At 45.3% G+C, this 17,490-nt stretch overlaps 1 protein-coding gene across 19 annotated transcripts in view; it reads right to left on the reverse strand.

The window, feature by feature from the left end:
* The window catches only part of EXTL3 (exostosin like glycosyltransferase 3), a 157,761-nt gene that overhangs the window by 72,217 nt on the left and 68,054 nt on the right, over positions 1 to 17,490 (reverse strand). For 3 of the 19 annotated variants that reach the window (XM_039530561.1, XM_039530550.1, XM_039530556.1), the window contains exons 1-2: positions 2,303 to 2,546; positions 1,215 to 1,312 (exon numbers count right to left, since the gene is read on the reverse strand). The exons of 2 other annotated variants lie outside the window; for them this stretch is intronic. The gene's annotated coding sequence lies outside the window, so the exon portion shown is untranslated. Of the gene's footprint in view, positions 1 to 1,214; positions 1,313 to 2,302; positions 2,547 to 2,581; positions 2,801 to 17,490 lie in introns of those variants that run through there. 14 more of the 19 variants (XM_039530549.1, XM_039530555.1, XM_039530568.1 and 11 more) reach the window with 9 other exon arrangements.

Raw genomic sequence — 17,490 nt, forward strand, 5'->3', positions numbered from 1 at the left:
CGCAGGGGGCGCTCTAGCAGTCACCAGTCCCGTGGCTCCGGTGGACCTCCCGCAGACGTGCCTGTGGAGGGTCCGCTGGCCCCGCGGCTCCGGTGGACCTCCCGCAAGCATGACTGCGGATGCTCCACCGGAGCCGCGGGACCAGCGGCCCCTCCACAGGCATGCCTGTGGGAGGTCCGCTGGAGCTGCCTGCCGCCCTCCCGCTGGGATGCCGCCCCAAGCGCGCGCTTGGCGCGCTGGGGTCTGGAGCCGGCCCTGCATATACAGCTCTTCAGGGTTTACAAGAATGCATTAAAACAATTGTGTTTAAAAAAAAAAAGAATGGTTTATTAACATTTATTTTTTCTTACAGCTGCAAGCCCAGAAACATTTTTGTGCACAAAGAAATAACAGCATAAAAGAAAATCCTTTTATGCTCTGCAGAATTGAGGGTGGAAACAGCTTCTGGACACAAAATTACACTACATTGCTAATCCCAGAACAGGAAATCAAATGACAGAGCTTTAGAAGCAACCCTGGGCAAATTTGACAGTTGTATGATAGCTGACTTCATAATGATACTAAGTTTCACTTTAAAAACATGCTAGACAATTTCTATTGCCTGGAAACCAACAGTGCTAGAGAGGGAAGTTCTTTACTTTGCCATACAGCAGATACAGCCCAGGCAGGAGTAGCACAGGAGATATTAATCTCTGGCCCAGATCCAGAACAACTGAAAACAAAGGGCAATGTCCAGTGGTGAAAATGAGAGAGAGAGAGAGAGAGAGAGATATTTTTCACTAAATTCTTCATTTCTTGTTCTGATCTGGGCCAGGTGTGTGTTTCACAATAGCCCACCCCCATCACATGGATAGTATGGCCTATGCATTCTTGCATTCAATGCAAATTCTTCCCCTTTGCTGAATTTGGTGCCAGTATCTTTGGCAGTGCACAGAAATTTGTTCTTCCTGCCCTTAGGTGGAATGGGTGGGAGGAGGAGATTTTAGTCTCAGCCCAGGTTAACAACAATTTGGTTAAACCATCACCACCACCAGACCTCAATGCCCAGGTTGGAGGAACCAACTTTAGGGCAAGAGGTTAGTTCAGCCCTTAGCCACCTTTACCATTCAGTCCATCGTCTCTCTGCTGAGGCTGCTAACAAGGGTGTAGTTAGGCCAGGTGCTTTCTGTGAGATGAACCCCGCCCACGGGCAAGGGGAGCGTGTCCAAACTCACCTACCACTGGCCCTTTGTAACATGGTCTAGATCTGTCTGCTCACTCAGCTCTCCCTCGTGCTCGCACTGCCTCATGCCAGGGTTTCCTCAGGCACCATCTGAGGAGAAGAATCCAACCGTTCTGATCAGATACTCCTGATTCAACCTCCTGTGAGCTCTGAGTTCAGCTGCCCGCTGAGACACACACCAGAAGTGACCCCCGATTTTACTACTCCCTTGTCCAATCTCACTTATACTAAATAAAAGCAAATATTCTTGGCATAGCAGAGACATACCCATAAACCTGAAGAGAAAGGTGTTTAAAGAAATCTCTTCTAACCTAGTGGGTGGCTATGAGAAGTATCCCTTCCTTCCCTAAGCAGACTGCACATTTTAGTTCTAGGGTGCTACTGGAGAAGATCAAACATCTTACACAGGAAATAAACCAGTGCCTCCCAGCTTATTCTGGGCATCACTCCCTTTCTGCTCCAGAAGCCTGAGCCGATAACAACTGAAATAAATGGAAAGCCTCCCACTGACATTATTACTGGGCCTTGGACCCTAAGTCACGGTCTGTATATGCCTCCAGACATCTTTGGAACTCTGTGTCTGGGAAACCCTGACCTCTGTTCTTTGATATGGAAGTAAAGAGTTTACCCAGCTCTGCATGCACTGTGAAATGACAAAGCTGCTCTTGAGCCAAAATACATTGCGATACGACTCATTCCTTTTTGTTGCACCCCAGCTTGACCAGGTTAACCCTGCTGCTCACAGACTTCCTTTCCTTATACTGCCTGGTAATAAGTTTTCCTATTTACATGGAGATTGCTATGCATGTAACAAAAGATTTCCCCTGCTTCCCAAGAATGCCTCTGAGCAAAGGGGCATGGCACTGCACGCGGCCTCATTAGCCCAGTAAATTGCCTTCAGCAACTTTTGGAGATGCTTATGAGTAAATGGAGGTAGCTTCCCATTTCAGAAAGCCCAATCTAGCACACTGTGTAACTAAATTACCATAAGTATTGTAATCACTGATATTTATATGGCATGCAGAATTCCCATCTGACAGGCACAGTGCATCTCAAAACAGGCTAGGTCGTCTGACTCACCACTGAAGAATCATCAGTCTGTTGCAACTCTTGAATCCTATTAACCAGGACTAGATTCAAATTAGTAACCTACAGGTAAAAGGCTCCTTATTCCATTACCAGTCACTAAGCCAACCAGGCCCCTGGGAAGAAGTATATTCTGTTATCTTTCTGTTTCACCAATGGGCTTGCCACACACCAACAGCCTTCTATCTAGCTGGGTATCTTCTCTATGGCAGTGACCTATTCCAGATACTTCAGAGGAAGGCAATTCATTTGAATAAAACTGCAATACCCTACCATGGGGCATATTTCTTGTCCTGAAGAACAGTGATGAATACCCCTTTTAAGGGTGAACTATGAAAAAAGGTTTACTGTCACCACCTTCAAAGCTCTATGTAGCTCTGCCCCTCCCTACTTATCCTCTGGCGCAAAGCTCCATGCAACCTCCATTCCTCTGCACTCTGCCAACGCCCCCAATCTCACCTTGCGGCATACAGCTACGGTAAGGCATGTATCTATGCCATGCCAAGAGTCCTAGCCTAGACCATTGTGATAGCACAGGTAACTCAACCAATCACCACCCTTACTCTACAGCTAATTTGCATGCAACAATTTCATTGCTTGTGTGAGGGGGACTACACAGATGGTGGATTACTTGACCCAACTGCCATATCCATCTTTCAGCTACTAGTACTGGTATAACTCCTCATATAGACACACTTATTCTAGTATAAGAGTGCTTTTTTTTGTTTTGTTTATTTTAAACATCTTCCCAAGTAATAACTAAACTGGAAAAAGGCACTCAGACTGAAATAAGAGTGTCCACACAGGGGGCTATACTGGAATAACTGTCTCAGTTTAGATGCACACATTAACTTATACCACTGTAAGTTTCCCAGGCAGACAAGTCTGAAGGAACTTGAGCAGCAGTTGAAATTACTGGGAGAAATCAAGGAAGCAACATCAGGACGGAGCTGTCAAAGACATGGTAGGTCAAAGTCAATGTCCTGGATCTTCATGGAGAAGCAAATGGAAGAATGTGGTAACTAGGAAGAGAATAAGAAAAGCAGAGGCAGAAATCTATGGAGTCTTCCTGGCTTGCCATCAACAACACATATTGTAGAGGAGGAGACAAAAAACAGGCCAGAGATAGAATAGCCAGACCAGTGACTATGAAGAAAGCAGGGAGAAGGAGCCCCAGAAAGGAAGTAGCAACAAATCTCAATTAGAGTCTCCACAAGTGAGGAAAAAAGATATCTGTGGCGCAGGCAGAAAAGAATATGGTCTCCTGCCCCCTGGGTCTCAGCATAAGGCTGCCTCAATAACAGTGCCAGGTATCTGAAAGAAGGCTGGAAATTTCCTACATGGGATCAAGCGATACCATTGTGTGTTTTTCAGACAAGACCTCTAAAACTGGGGTCTTCTCTGCTCTGCATGGGTAGAAGTGATACCACAGCCGAAGTTTCCTCATTCCTGCACCATTGCGCAGCATACCATGTGCCCTCTGACCGTTGCCTTGCTGCCACTGGTGGCTGTGAGCGCTGTATGTAGTTTATGAAATGCTTTGGGACCTTTCAGGCCAAACGGTGCTAATTTGAATGTTCTGCTTAGAAATCTAAAGACATTAACATCCGTGTGGAGGGGAAAACACCACAGGAGCCCACCACGGTAGCATTTAATATCAGAAAGGGGAACTACACCAAAATGAGGAAGTTAGACAGACAGAAATTAAAGGGTACAGCGCCAAAAGTGAAATCCCTGCAAACTGCATGGAAACTTTTTAAAATCACCATAACAAGGACTCAATTTAAAATGTATACCCCTCCAAATTCAAAATCATAGTAAGAGAACCAAAAGAGTGCCACCGTGGCTCAACAACAAAGTAAAAGAAACAGTTAGAGACAAAAAGGCATCCTTTAAAAAGTATCAGAGGGGCAGCCATGTTAGTCTGGATTTGTAAAAGCAGCAAAGAGTCCTGTGGCACCTTATAGACTAACAGACGTATTGGAGCATGAGCTTTCGTGGGTGAATACTCACTTCGTTGGATGCATGTTCATCCTTTAAAAAGTGGACATTAAATCCTGTTGAGGAAAATAGAAAGGAGCATAAACTCTGGCAAATTAAGTGTAAAAATATAATTAGGAAGGCTAAAAAGGAATTTAAAGAACAGTTAGGCAAAGACTCAAAAAGTAACAGCAAAATTTTTTTAAAGTACATCAGAAGCAGGAAGCCTGCTAAACAACCAGTGGGGCCACTGGACGATCTAGATGCTAAAGGAGCACTCAAGGAAGATAAAGCCATTGTGGAGAAACTAAATGAATTCTTTGTATCGGTCTTCACAGCTGAGGATGTGAGGGAGATTCCCAAACCTGAGCCATTCTTTTTAGGTGACAAATCTGAGGAACTGTCCCAGACTGAGGTGTCATTAGAGGAGGTTTTGGAACAAATTGATAAACTAAACAGTAATAAGTCACCAGGACCGGATCGTATTCACCCAAGAGTTCTGAAGGAACTCAAACATGAAACTGCAGAACTACTAACTGTGGTATATAACCCATCATTTAAATCAGCTTCTGTATCAGATGACTGGATGATAGCTAATATGACCACAATTTTTAAAAAAGGCTCCAGAGGTGATACCAGCAATTACAGGCCGGTAAGCCTAACTTCAGTACCAGGCAAATTGGTTGCAACTATAGTAAAGAATAGAATAATCAGACACATAGATGAACATGATTTTTTGGGGAAGAGTCAACATGGTTTTTGTAAAGGGAAATCATGCCTCACCAATCTACTGGAATTCTTTGAGGGAGTCAACAAGCATGTGGACAAGGGGGATCCAGTGGATATAGTGTACTTCGATTTTCAGAAAGCCTTTGACAAGGTCCATCACCAAAAGCTCTTAAGCAAAGTAAGCTGTTATGGGATAAGAAGGAAGGTTCTCTCATGGATCAGTAACTCGATAAGATAGGAAACACAGGGCAGGAATGAATAGTCAGTTTTTAGGATGGAGAGAGATAAATAATGGTGTCCCCCAGGGCTCTGTAGTGGGACCAGTCCTATTCAACATATTCATAAATGATCTGGAAAAAGGGGTAAACAGTGAGGTGGCAAAATTTGCCAAAGATACAAAACTACTCAAGATGGTTAAGTCCAGAACAGACTGTGAAGCATTACAAAGGGACCTCACAAAACTGGGTGACTGCGCAACAAAATGACAGATGAAATTCAGTGTTGATAAATGCAAAGTGATGCACATTGGAAAACATAATCCCAACTACACACATAAAATGATGGGGACTAAATTAGCTGTTACCACTCGAGAAAGATCTTGAAGTCATTGTGGATAGTTCTCTGAAAATATCCACTCAATGTGCAGCGGCAGTCAAAAAAGCGAACAGAATGTTGGGCATAATAAGATTGGACAGAAAATATCATATTGCCTCTATATAAACTAGGGTTGCCAATCCTCCAGGATCATCCTGGAGTCTCCAGGAATTAAAGATGAATCTTCAATTAAAGATCATGTTATATGATGAAACCTCCAGGAATACATCCAACCAAAATTAGCTACCCTACTATAAATCAATGGTACGCCCACATCTGGAATACTGCATACAGATCTGCTCGCCTCATCTCAAAAAAGATATATTGGAATTGGAAAAGTACCAGAAAGGGCAACAAAAATGATTAGGGGTATGGAACAGCTTCCGTATGAGGAGAGATTAATAAGACTGGGACTTTTCAGCTTGGAAAAGAGACGACTAAGGAAGGATATGACAGAGGTCTATAAAATCACGACCGGTGTGGAGAAAGTAAAGAAGGAAGTGTTATTTACTCCTTGTCATAACACAAGAACTAGGGGTCACCAAATGAAATTAATAGGCGGCAGGTTTAAAGTGAACAAAAGGAAGTACTTCTCCACATAACGCACAGTCAACCTTTGGAACCCTTTGCCAGACGATATTGTGAAGGCCAAGGCTATAACAGGGTTCAAAAAACATCTAGATAAGTTAATGGAGGGTAGGTCCATCAATGGCTATTAGCCAGGATGGGCAGGGATCCAAAACCATTTTCTGAAGTGTCCCTAGCCTCTATTTGCCAGAAGCTGGGAATGGGTGACAGGGGATGGATCACTCAAAAAATGCCCTGTTCTGTTCATTCTGTCTGAAACATATGGCTCCGACCACTCTCTGAAGACAGGATACTGGGCTAGATGGACCTTTGATCTGACCCACTATGGCTGTTCTTATGCTCTGACAGGAAGACGGGATTACTTAGCCATTGCAAACTATGGGCAATTTTAGCTGTCAAGTAATTTTGAGAATTAAAATATGTGGTCTAAAAAAAGGGGGGGGGCATTAAGAAACAATTCAATCAGTGGCACTGCGGCATGAAGACTGCTTCATGGCATCACAAAGCAGATGTGCTGTACTCAAAATGTCTTTGTCTATTAAAACTGTATCAGTTTCACAGATTAGTAAACTCCCTGTGGCATAAACAGAATTTATAATGAGCATCTGCAAGATACAGGAGCATCCATATGAAATGCAGCTGCTAGGATGACCTTCCTTGTCCACCCCTTGGCCACATCAACACACCTCCACTCCTCAGACCCTGCTATCTGAATCCCACCACAAGTTCCTCCCATTTCAGTAGATCAGTGTGAAGCTTTTGTCCTTCCCGTCACAAATCTGCCCCCTCCCCACCTGTCTGCTCTTGATTTTTACTGCATCACTCCTGCCTCCTCTGCTCTGTCATTTATGCACAGGATGTCCTCCAAGGATTGATCCATACGGCTATCACGCTCACCTCAAGACCCATCTCTGCTTATAATAATTCAGCCAGTTGCTGATGGCTTCAGGGGTATATGGGGTGGCTGGTAATTGCTTTATCTACTTATAATTATTTTACAACTTTGCAAATGTCACTTGTCTTCTCAGACGGTAAGTATCTCATGTCAGGGACCATGTCTTTGGATGTACACATGCAGCACCTAACACAATGTGGCCACAATCCCGGCTGGTGCCTCTGAGCCCTACCACAACACAAATACACAGCAATCTCACACAAGCTCTGAACCAGCTCACCTCTGCTTCACCTGCTCACACTGCAAAGTGCTCCAGGTAAACAGAAAAAAATAAGTGGAAAATTTCTCTTGCCAAATCCTTTAATATCTCAGAGCATTGGAAATTCCTGGGGAAAGAATGCAGGGTGATTGCATGGCTGGTTGCCTCATGATGCCATCTAACAGAGTTTTTGGCCTTGCAGGCTGTTCTATAAATGCTTTGATTGACACTATTTCTTGGGTGAATAAAAAATCCCTCACAACAAACGTGCAAACCTTGTGGTCTGATCCAAAAGAATTTCCCTTTGATTATCCCATTTCTAATGTTTGTCCTGTCACCTGGCTGGGATGCAACTTTCACCGAGGTTGGAAGACCCTGAGTCAGGAAGCCTTGCAACCCTTCTTCCATTCACCATGGAGTGGAGAATTCTGAAGGGTAGATCCATGAATGTCTATTAAGCCAAGATGATTAGAGATGCAAGCCCATGCTCTGGATGTCCCTAAACCTCTGATTGCCAGAAGCTGGGACTGGATGACAGGGGATGGATTACTTGATAATTGCCCTGTTCTGTTCATTGCCTCTGAAGCATCTGGCTCCAGTCACTGTCAGAAGACAGGATACTGGGCTAAACTGACCATTGGTCTGACTCAGTATGGCCGTTCTTATGAGAATTAAGCTCTGTATCTCTTAGATTATGCAATCTTTACTCATTACAAGTGAATCATTTAGACTGTTTTTAATTTATAATAATTTATAATACAGGTGATATATAATACTGGTAGATCTGTAGATCTCAAAGTGATTTACAAAGGAGGTCAGTATCATTATCCCCATTTTACAGATGGGGAGATGAGGCACAGGATGAAATGACTTCTTAAGGTCACCCAGCAGGCCACTGGCAGAACCAGGAATGCCTCCCAAGCCCCAGTCCAGTGCTCTATTCACTAGGCCACTCTGCCTGCCTACACCTTTTAGAGCAGGGATTGTCTCCCCCTGCAATTACCAGCACAATGGGGCTCCAGTTCTGATTGGGGCCTTTCAGTGCTGCCTTCAGGAAAACAATGAATAATCCTCCTCGCTCAACAGACAGACCCTCCAATGGCATAATCCACCGCACAGCACTTAGTGACTCACCACTGCCACTTCCTGCAGCACCTAGCTGTCCCTTTGAAGTCTCCCACTCAAGTGCTGAGTCATCCTGACCCTGTTTACTTTGCACTTCCCAAGAAGATAAAAGCACAAGGTGATTACGGCTATCGAGAGTCAGTGCATTGCAGTTACTATGCATCACTCATGCTTCAAATCCTACAGATCAATCTCAGCACAATTATCCCCTGCATATTTTTATTTCTGGTAGTCATGAACACATAACAATCAGTGTGCAAGTATCAAGCAATGGAACCTGCACAATCCCAGTGTCACAGGTATTTATTAACATTGTAACCAACCAGCCAGAATGTAGGTGAACTGCTGCTCTCCAATGCATAGACTCCAAATTGCTTGAGTGCATGTCTGATGCCCTGTACTGCTGACAACAAAATGAACCTTTTCCGTAACTCAGGTGGTAGATGCCTGTGATCAAGGACTAGAAGGATACAAGTTATATGCCCAGTGGCACCATGATGTTCCAAGTGGCCATACCATACATAATAATGACAGCCATGAAGTTGCTAAGTTGCAACAGATTTGCTATAAAGTCATTAAGATAAACAAAAAATCCTGTTTGACATTTGTATTGAGAATCTAACAAGAATACAGGAACTATAAATAAAAAATAATAATTGGAGATATACCTATCTCCTAGAAGTGGAAGGGAGCTTGAAAGGTCATTGAGTCCAGCCCCCTGCCTCCACTAGCAGGACCAAGTACTGATTTTTGCCCCAGATCCCTAAGTGGCCCCCTCAAGGATTGAACTCACAACCCAGGGTTTAGCAGGCCAATGCTCAAACCACTGAGCTATCCCTCCCCCAACTACCAGACTGGATCAAACTAACAGTCCATCTGTTGTTATTATATATTATTTGTATTGTCATAGTACCCAGGGACCCTAGTCCTGGACCCAGACCCCACTGTGCCAGGTACTGTACAAACAGAACAAAAAGACAGGCCCTCGCCCAAAGAGCCAAGTACCCTGTGTCACTGATCGTAATCAGTTCCAGCTACTTTTGCTGCAAAAATCCTTACCGAGGACAATTATGGAGTAACTTGCTGAGAAAAAGTTTCTTTCTGACCCCAAACAGTTAGTAGTTGGCTTATAACTTGAAGCATGAGGGTTTCTTTCTTTTACATTTTTTAATGTATCTGATGCAACTGTGGACATTGTTATCCATAGAAATGTCTAAACTTTTTTCAGTTCTGATACGCACCTGTCTGCAGTAACTTCTTGTGGCAGTGATTTCCACAGTCAATCTTTTGTACTAAGCACAAGTCATTTCCTTATGTCAGTTTCAAATTTGTTGCCTCTGTGACCCAAAGACCGCCTGATGCCAATTGGCAGAGGGCACAGAGATACAGAGCTCCCCTGGGTTCAACCAAGAGAATGTCATGTAAGGTCTCTTCTGAACATCTGTCCCCCATTGGTGGTCATAAACATTGTGATATATATTATATATATATAGGGAAAATATGTGAGAAACTATGTATATATGCTGAAAATTATACTATCTAGGCCTTGCAGTTAAAGGTAGGTCACTTAAAGGTATTATGTATCTTACAAAAGAAGACAATTAGCATATGGCTAATAACGAAGAGCTGGTGGAGACGTCAGAAGCAAATTAACAGGAAGAGGTAGAGCCGCAACATGGAATTTTTGCGCCCAAGGCAAGGGCCGGCTCCAGGCTCTTCGGCGGCGGGTCCCTGAGTCCCTGTCGGAAGGAAGGACCTGCCGCCGAATTGCTGCCGCCGCTTCATTCATTCTTTGGTGGCGGGTCCCTGAGTCCCTCTCAGAGAGAAGGACCTGCCACCGAATTGCCACCCCTGCTGCCGGCGCGCGCCGATCGAGCTAGCTGCACCTCTCTCGCTTGCGCCCGAGGCAAGTGCCTCTCTCCTCCGCCCCTGTTTTAACACTGACTGGAGGTAACAACAGCAGGGATGCTCTGGCCTCCTTCAATCTATGAAGATGAGCTTCCAGCAGGAGGACTTGGGAATACCTTGTGAGTTAAGTTTAGGCTCTAGAAAGTATGTTACGATTTTGTTTTCTATGTAACCATTTGTTTCCAATATTCTTACTATCAGTTGAATCTCTGTTCTTCGATAATAAATGTATTCTTGTTGTCACTTCAATGTATCTGTAAGAGCTGCGTATTATGAGGCATGGTGATCACGAGTTACAATAATAAGCTGTAAAAAGCGACAAAGTCCTGTGGCACCTTATAGACTAACAGAAGTACTGGAGCATGAGCTTTCGTGGGTAGGTGCCACAGGACTCTTTGTCGCTTTTTACAGATCCAGACTAACATGGCTACCCCTCGAATAATAAGCTGGTGGTTACTATTCCTTGGGGAGTAGTGATTCTGTGACTTTTCTGCGGAACAGGGGCTGGGTGCCCCAAAGGGATGGCTCAGGACTTGAGGGTCAGTTTATGCTGGTCCCTGACCTGTATAGAGAGAGCGAGGCCTGCACAGGCCTGCAGGGCAATTCTTGTGCTGCCAGATCATAGAATCATAGAATATTAGGGTTGGAAGAGACCTCAGGAGGTCACCTAGTCCAGATGCTGGTGGAGTCAGGGAGCTGATCCTCAGCAGGCACAGAGAAGGCTTTCTCACACTAAGTTAGCAGGTGGTAGTGAGGTGCCTCACAATCCTGTGTACCCCTGAGAAGCATCAGTCTCCTAATTTCATTACGTGCCCCCTTATTCTAAATATTGTTGTGTTTATAGAGCAACTAGCACAGTGGGGCTAGGTCTAGTCAAGGCACTACAAATACAAATGAACAATAACAATGAGGATGCTCCCAATTTACCTTCGCTAAACTGTTTACTATCTTAAAATACGTTTGTCATCCCACCTCCTGTTCATCTCCTCTCCGAATTACACAGCATTCATCTTTTCAATCTCTCCTAGTACAGACATCCACAAAAAGTCCAAACGTGAAGACGCTAATGCCATGAGACAACCTTAGTGTCCACCTGCCCTCTTGTCCCCCAGCTCTCGATCTATTTCCTGGTTCTCCTACACACTTTTTCAGTGTTTTTTCCCGCAGAGAGGAGCCTCCTTGTCTTTCTTCCAAGGTCCTTTGCAACATTTATGTTCTACTTCCATTCCAGTCATTGTCTGAGTTGTGCTGGGTTAGGTTTTTGGTTGGTTTTTTTTGCTCCCAATGTGACACTCGACATTACTCAATATCAGATTTATTTAAACTTGTCAATGCTGTTGCTTAGCAGATCTGAATATGCTTTAGAATTGAAGCTCACTGTCAGAACCACACATCCCTCTTCCCATCCCTCCCCAGCAAGTTTGTACCATCAGCAAGTTTACTGAAGAAAAAACAACCCCTCCTCCCTTTCTGCCAGTGGGTCTGCCTGGAAAATGCTCACTAGAGGTTTCAAAGAATCACCTAGGTGCAAGGCAAGCAGGAAACCTGCCAAAAGTCCACCTAATTTTGCTATTTGGTGTGGAAGCAATCTCAGAGACGATTAGTCTTCCATTTTCTACCCTGTACCTCAGAGCTTAAATAAGAGTCCATCAAGTAAAATCACCATCAAGGGCTTTGTAAGAGCCCTAGTACAGAGTGAATATCAGCCGGCTCGGAGCAGTAAGCTAATTTTATATAATGGCCTTCAAACTAGACACAAAAGACACTACCACTCTGAAACAAACACCCAGGTGACAGGATGTTCTAGCCTTTGAAATCAGACTTGTGCTAGGGGGAGGAGTGAAGGGGTGGGAAAGAGACAACGTGCTAACTAAATCACATGTGCAATGTTTGCTAGTTGGGCTTTTAAAATCGGAGCCAGCTGTAAAGTAACCTGCGTGGCAGGTCTCCTTGCTGCTTCCCTTGACATTCAGCTAGAAAGTATTTGTATTACGGTTCTGCCTAGGGGCTCCAGCTGAGATCAGTGAGACACCGTACACAAGAATCCTTCTCCCAGAGATCTTACCATCTAAAATAGATAAAACAGGAAGTGAGTGAGTTTGCTGAGCCATGGAATCCAAGGTCACACAAGGAGTCTGTGGCAGAACCAGGAGCAGAACTAAGATCTCCTGAGTTTCAGTCCAGTGCCTTAACCACAGGGCCAGCCTTCATCTCGATGGGCTTGTCTTTCAGCTGTCAGCTCAAGGTATAATGCACTTACTGCCCCTAACCCAGCGCTCATCCACACACAATCTCTAGCTCGTTTTAAGTGGTGCTTCAAAGCTGACCCATCACGGGGTAGGGGTTGACACTGCAGTGTTGCTGACGCTCACGGTAGTAATGTATGCGGACACAGCTACAGGCTAGGGCTCCAGTTAGCACAACTCACCAGCTGCTAATCACTCTGTATTGCCTGAGGGTTTTTTCACAGGATAGGTCTACACTGAAACTGAAGGTGTGACTGCAGCACAGACAGACAATTGCCCTAGCTTTAATCTAGCTAGCACAGCTAAAAATAGCAGTGAGGACACAGCATCAGAGGCTTCATTGTGGGCTAGCAAAATGAGTACATACCTAGGCTCCTGCGGTGGCTTGTACAGCTTGTGCTGACACCCATAACACAGCATCTTCACTGCTGTTGTTAGCCATACTAGCTAGATTAAAGCTACAGCAGGAATGCTGGCCTGGGCAGCAATCAGACCTTCGATTGCAATGTAGACATACCCTCTTTGTGGCCACTGGCACTTGAGCTAGGCTCACTCAAGAGGAGAAACTCAAGTTAACTGTGGCAGTGAAAACAAACCCTACGATCTGCACATCAAAACGTGTGTGTGTGTGTGTGTGTGTGTGTGTGTGTGTGTGTAAAAAAGTGTAAGAGAGAGAGAAACTATCCAAGTGCTGATAAAAATCAATACATCCTGTCATAGCACTGCAGGCCAGTAACATGGCACAAGCTTTTTTGGCTTTCCAAAAATAATGAGAACTCTATATCAGTGTCTCTCAACCTTTCCAGACTGCTGTACCCCTTTCAGGAGTCTGATTTGTCTTGTATACCCGAAGTTTCACCTCACTTAAAAACTACTTGCTTACAAAATCAGCTATAAAAATACAAAAGAGTGTCACAGCATTCTATTACTGAAAAACTACTAACGTTTTCATTTTGACCATATAATTATAAAATAAATTGACTGGAATATAAATATTGTACTTACATTTCAGTGTATAGTATATAGAGCAGTATAAATAAGTCATTGTCTGTATGTAATTTTAGTTTTACTCCTGGTGGAATTCTGAGCTATTGCGCACACACAGAATTACTGAGCCCTGCATATTTTAATTTTTTTGTGCAGAAAAAAGCTTCTGCCAAAATGTTGCTGCAGTTCCACCTTTTGCCCACCAGAGGGTAGTATGACGCAAGAACAGCAGCAGCTCCCAGCAGAAAATAACTTCTGTAGTTCTGACTTTGCCCACCAGAGAGCGCTGTGGTGCTAGAACAAAGCAGCAGCTCCCCACCAGCGAGGGAAGAGAAAGAGCCTGCAGTGGCTTCTTCACCGCAGGCCAGGGCAGGAGACAGGGGCTATGGGGAGACAGACAGTGTGGGGTGCTGGGGGGATCAGATAGGGTCTCATAAGAGCTAATGGAGGAGGACAGACTGGGGCAGGGGCTGAATGGGAGTGGAGGCACAGGGTCACATAGGGGAGGGAAGTGCAGAGACACATGGGGATAGGGGGCGGGGATCCAGGGGGAGGGGGACAGGGAGAGGTGGTACAGGGATACAGTCAGGAGGTGGCAGCACAGAGACATATGGGGACTGGGTACAGGGACACATAGGGACAAGGAAGTGGCTGTGTGGGGGCACAGATACACATGGGGATGGAGGAGGTGGAGCAAGGACACATAAGAATGTGGGGAGTGGGTGTCTGAGTGGGGAGGAAGGGACACGTGGACAGGGAGTGCAAGAACATATGGGGGTGCAGGAACACATGGGGACAGGGGCAGATGTGCCTGACTAAATGGGAGAGGCTAGGGGTCAGCCAGAGTCTGCATGGAGGAAGCTCCCTAACAATCCCTCCTCACCCCCCAAAAAAACCACATCTGTTCTATACTTTTCCCACCCATACCCAACAACCCTCCAAGTTCACATCCAGGCTCCTTCCCAGCAATTTACTTCCCTCTACCCCTGACTCCCCCAAGCTTTTGCCCTGCTTCTGCGGGGTGGGGGAAATGCAGTTCTGTACTGTAGTTTAAATGAATTATTACTCAGAATTCTGCATTAATATGCTTAGTAAGGAATCTATTTGTCAAAAAACCATTTCCTGAATCTTTTTTGTCATCTGTATTGTTACAGACATACTTGCGGACAGGTATTTCGATACAAATGATCAAAAATAATTGAAACTGGTGTGATTATCTTGTGTTATTTTGACAAATAAAATACGCAGAATTTTAAAATATTGTGTGCAGGGTTTTTAATTTTTTGTTGCAGAATTCCCCCAGGAGTATAGTTTGTACTGACTTAGCTAGTGCTTTTTATGTAGCCTGTTGTAAAATTGGGCAAATATTTAGATGAGTTGATGTACCCACTGGAAGACCTCTGCATACGCCCAGGGGCTGAGAACCACTGCTCTATATGGTGCTCAATGTCCAATTACTTCAGAAGGCCTAAAAATAACCCTTCCCGCTTGAAGCAACGAAGAGAGCTGAGAAAAGTGAAAAATAAAACATCACTCGACACTTTGAAGACTAAATTAGATAAAACACTTTAAAAATGTAACATAGGCAACAATCCTGCCTTGGCCCCAGCAGAGCAGAGTGGATGGGACCTAACAGATCTGCACCAGTTTTGATCAAGTTTATTTCCACTGTGTGTGATTCAAAATATAAAGCAGAAAAGTTTAAACGAACACGAAAAATAAAATAAAACTTAGCATTTACATCATATCCCACCTTCAAAGTGCTTTATAAGTGTAAGTAATCAGTCCTCACTAACCCTGAAAGGAAGGAGGTAAGCACTAACTCAATTTTAAAGATGGGGAAACTGAGGCACGGGGGGTTAAGTGACTTACCCAAGGACACTGAAGAAGTCAGCGACAGCTCTTGGATTAGAACCCTGGCATTCTTGGCACGCAGTCCTGTGTTCATTCCACTAGACCTACCTATTTACTATTCATAGAACCAACTATCTTAAACAATTTTTTCACACTTGCAAGGCAATAAGTTTGATCTGGAAGAGTGTAATGGCTACTAATAAAGAGCTATGATCCACCCAGTAGATGCAAAATTGGCAAATGTGAGAGACTATTCAGACCTAATAGGAAAATGCAGCTTTTCAAAATTAAAATATATGTGTTTAGCAATGAGATACCTGGCACTAATATCTTCATTTAAACTTCTAACAGCCGCAGGTGCCTCTGAGTAATTGTACTGGCACTCTTAGCAAAGGCATGAAAGCCAATAGCCTACAGACAGCCAAGAACTCAAGATGAAGACAAGGTTATCAGCAGCACATCTCTGGGATTACCAATGACAACCAGTTCACTCTTGAGAATATTTTTTTAACCTCTTAGGTAAAAATAAAGGAAGGAGGATGCCAAGGCAATTTGAAAGACTGAACATGCCTGACCCAACAACTTGGATATTATTTATGCTGACAGCAAGATCCTTGGACGATAGAATCCCAAAGGAAGAGATGGAAGATCTGCCTCTAAGATTATTGGAAACTAGACTAGGCAAAGCATTAGAAATAACACGTTAGTTAACAATTATACACGTACCCACCTGGAAAAGGGATGGACTAGACCAGGCCTGCACAACATGCGGCCTGCGGAGCCTCACTATGCGGCCCACCAGGGGATTCTAAATCCCCTGCACACGGCGCTCTGCGGGCAGCCCAGAGCCCTTTAAATCCCAGCCGTGGCCGGGAGTCAAAGGCTCTGGGCTGCTCGCAGCGGCGGGGAGCCCAGAGTCCTTTAAATCCCAGCCGCGGCCGGGAATCAAAGGCTCTGGGCTGCCCGCAGCGGCGGGGAGCCCAGAGCCCTTTAAATCTCAGCCGCGGCCGGGAGTCAAAGGCTCTGGGCTGCCTGCAGCCCCGGGGAGCCCTGAGCCCTTTAAATCCCAGCCGCGGCCGGGAATCAAAGGCTCTGGGCTGCCCGCAGCGGCGGGGAGCCCAGAGCCCTTTAAATCTCAGCCGCAGCCGGGAGTCAAAGGCTCTGGACTGTCCGCAGCCCCGGGGAGCCCTGAGCCCTTTAAATCCCAGCCGTGGCGCCGGCCAGGATTCAAAGGGCTCTGGGCTGCCTGCAGAGATTCCCAGCCGTGGCTGAGATTTAAAGGGCTCAGGGCTCCCCGCCGCTGCAGGCAGCCCAGAGCCCTTTGAATCCCGGCCGTGGCTCCAGCGGATGGGCTGGGGCTGGGATTTAAAGGGCTCGGGCTCCCCTCAGCGGCAGGAGCTCTGGGCCCTTTAAATCCCTGCCCCAGCCCCAGAAAGCTCCGGGTTCCCCCAGGCACCGGAGCCCCGGGCCCTTTAATTTGCCCCTGAGGGCTCCCAGCCACCTCTTCAGCTGGGAGCCCCTGGTTGATTTAAAATCAAGTATCACCTCCCCACGCCCAACCTTCCTTTTTGGCCCATAGCTGTTTTGGTGGGGCGGCGCTGGGGAAGGAGGGTTTGTTTCTGCAGGGCTGGGCGGTGCTGGAGCGGGGTGTTTTCGCGGGGCTGGGAGGTGCTGGGGGCGGTGTTTCCACGAGGCCGGGGGGTTTCAGCCCTCAGCTGTTTTCTTTGGAGTAATGTGGCCCTCGCCGCTTTACGAGTTGTGCAGGCCTGTGCTAGACCAATACTGTCTCTTTTCCATCTCTTACTTCAATGATTTTTTGTAGGATAAAGTAATACTAATAATCTGCACTTACCTATAATTTTTCATGGAGGACTGCGAAGAGATTTACAGGTAGTAAGTTTACCTTATTACACTGCTGAGGTACATACATAAGTGTTGTTAGAGAGTTATATTACCAGGTTACGTCCCAGGTGAAGCCGTGGAGAAACCAGAAAATAAAACAGGAGTTCTCATTCCC

This window comes from Mauremys reevesii, linkage group 3 (genome assembly GCF_016161935.1).
Source record: "Mauremys reevesii isolate NIE-2019 linkage group 3, ASM1616193v1, whole genome shotgun sequence".
Classification (NCBI taxonomy): domain Eukaryota; kingdom Metazoa; phylum Chordata; order Testudines; family Geoemydidae; genus Mauremys; species Mauremys reevesii.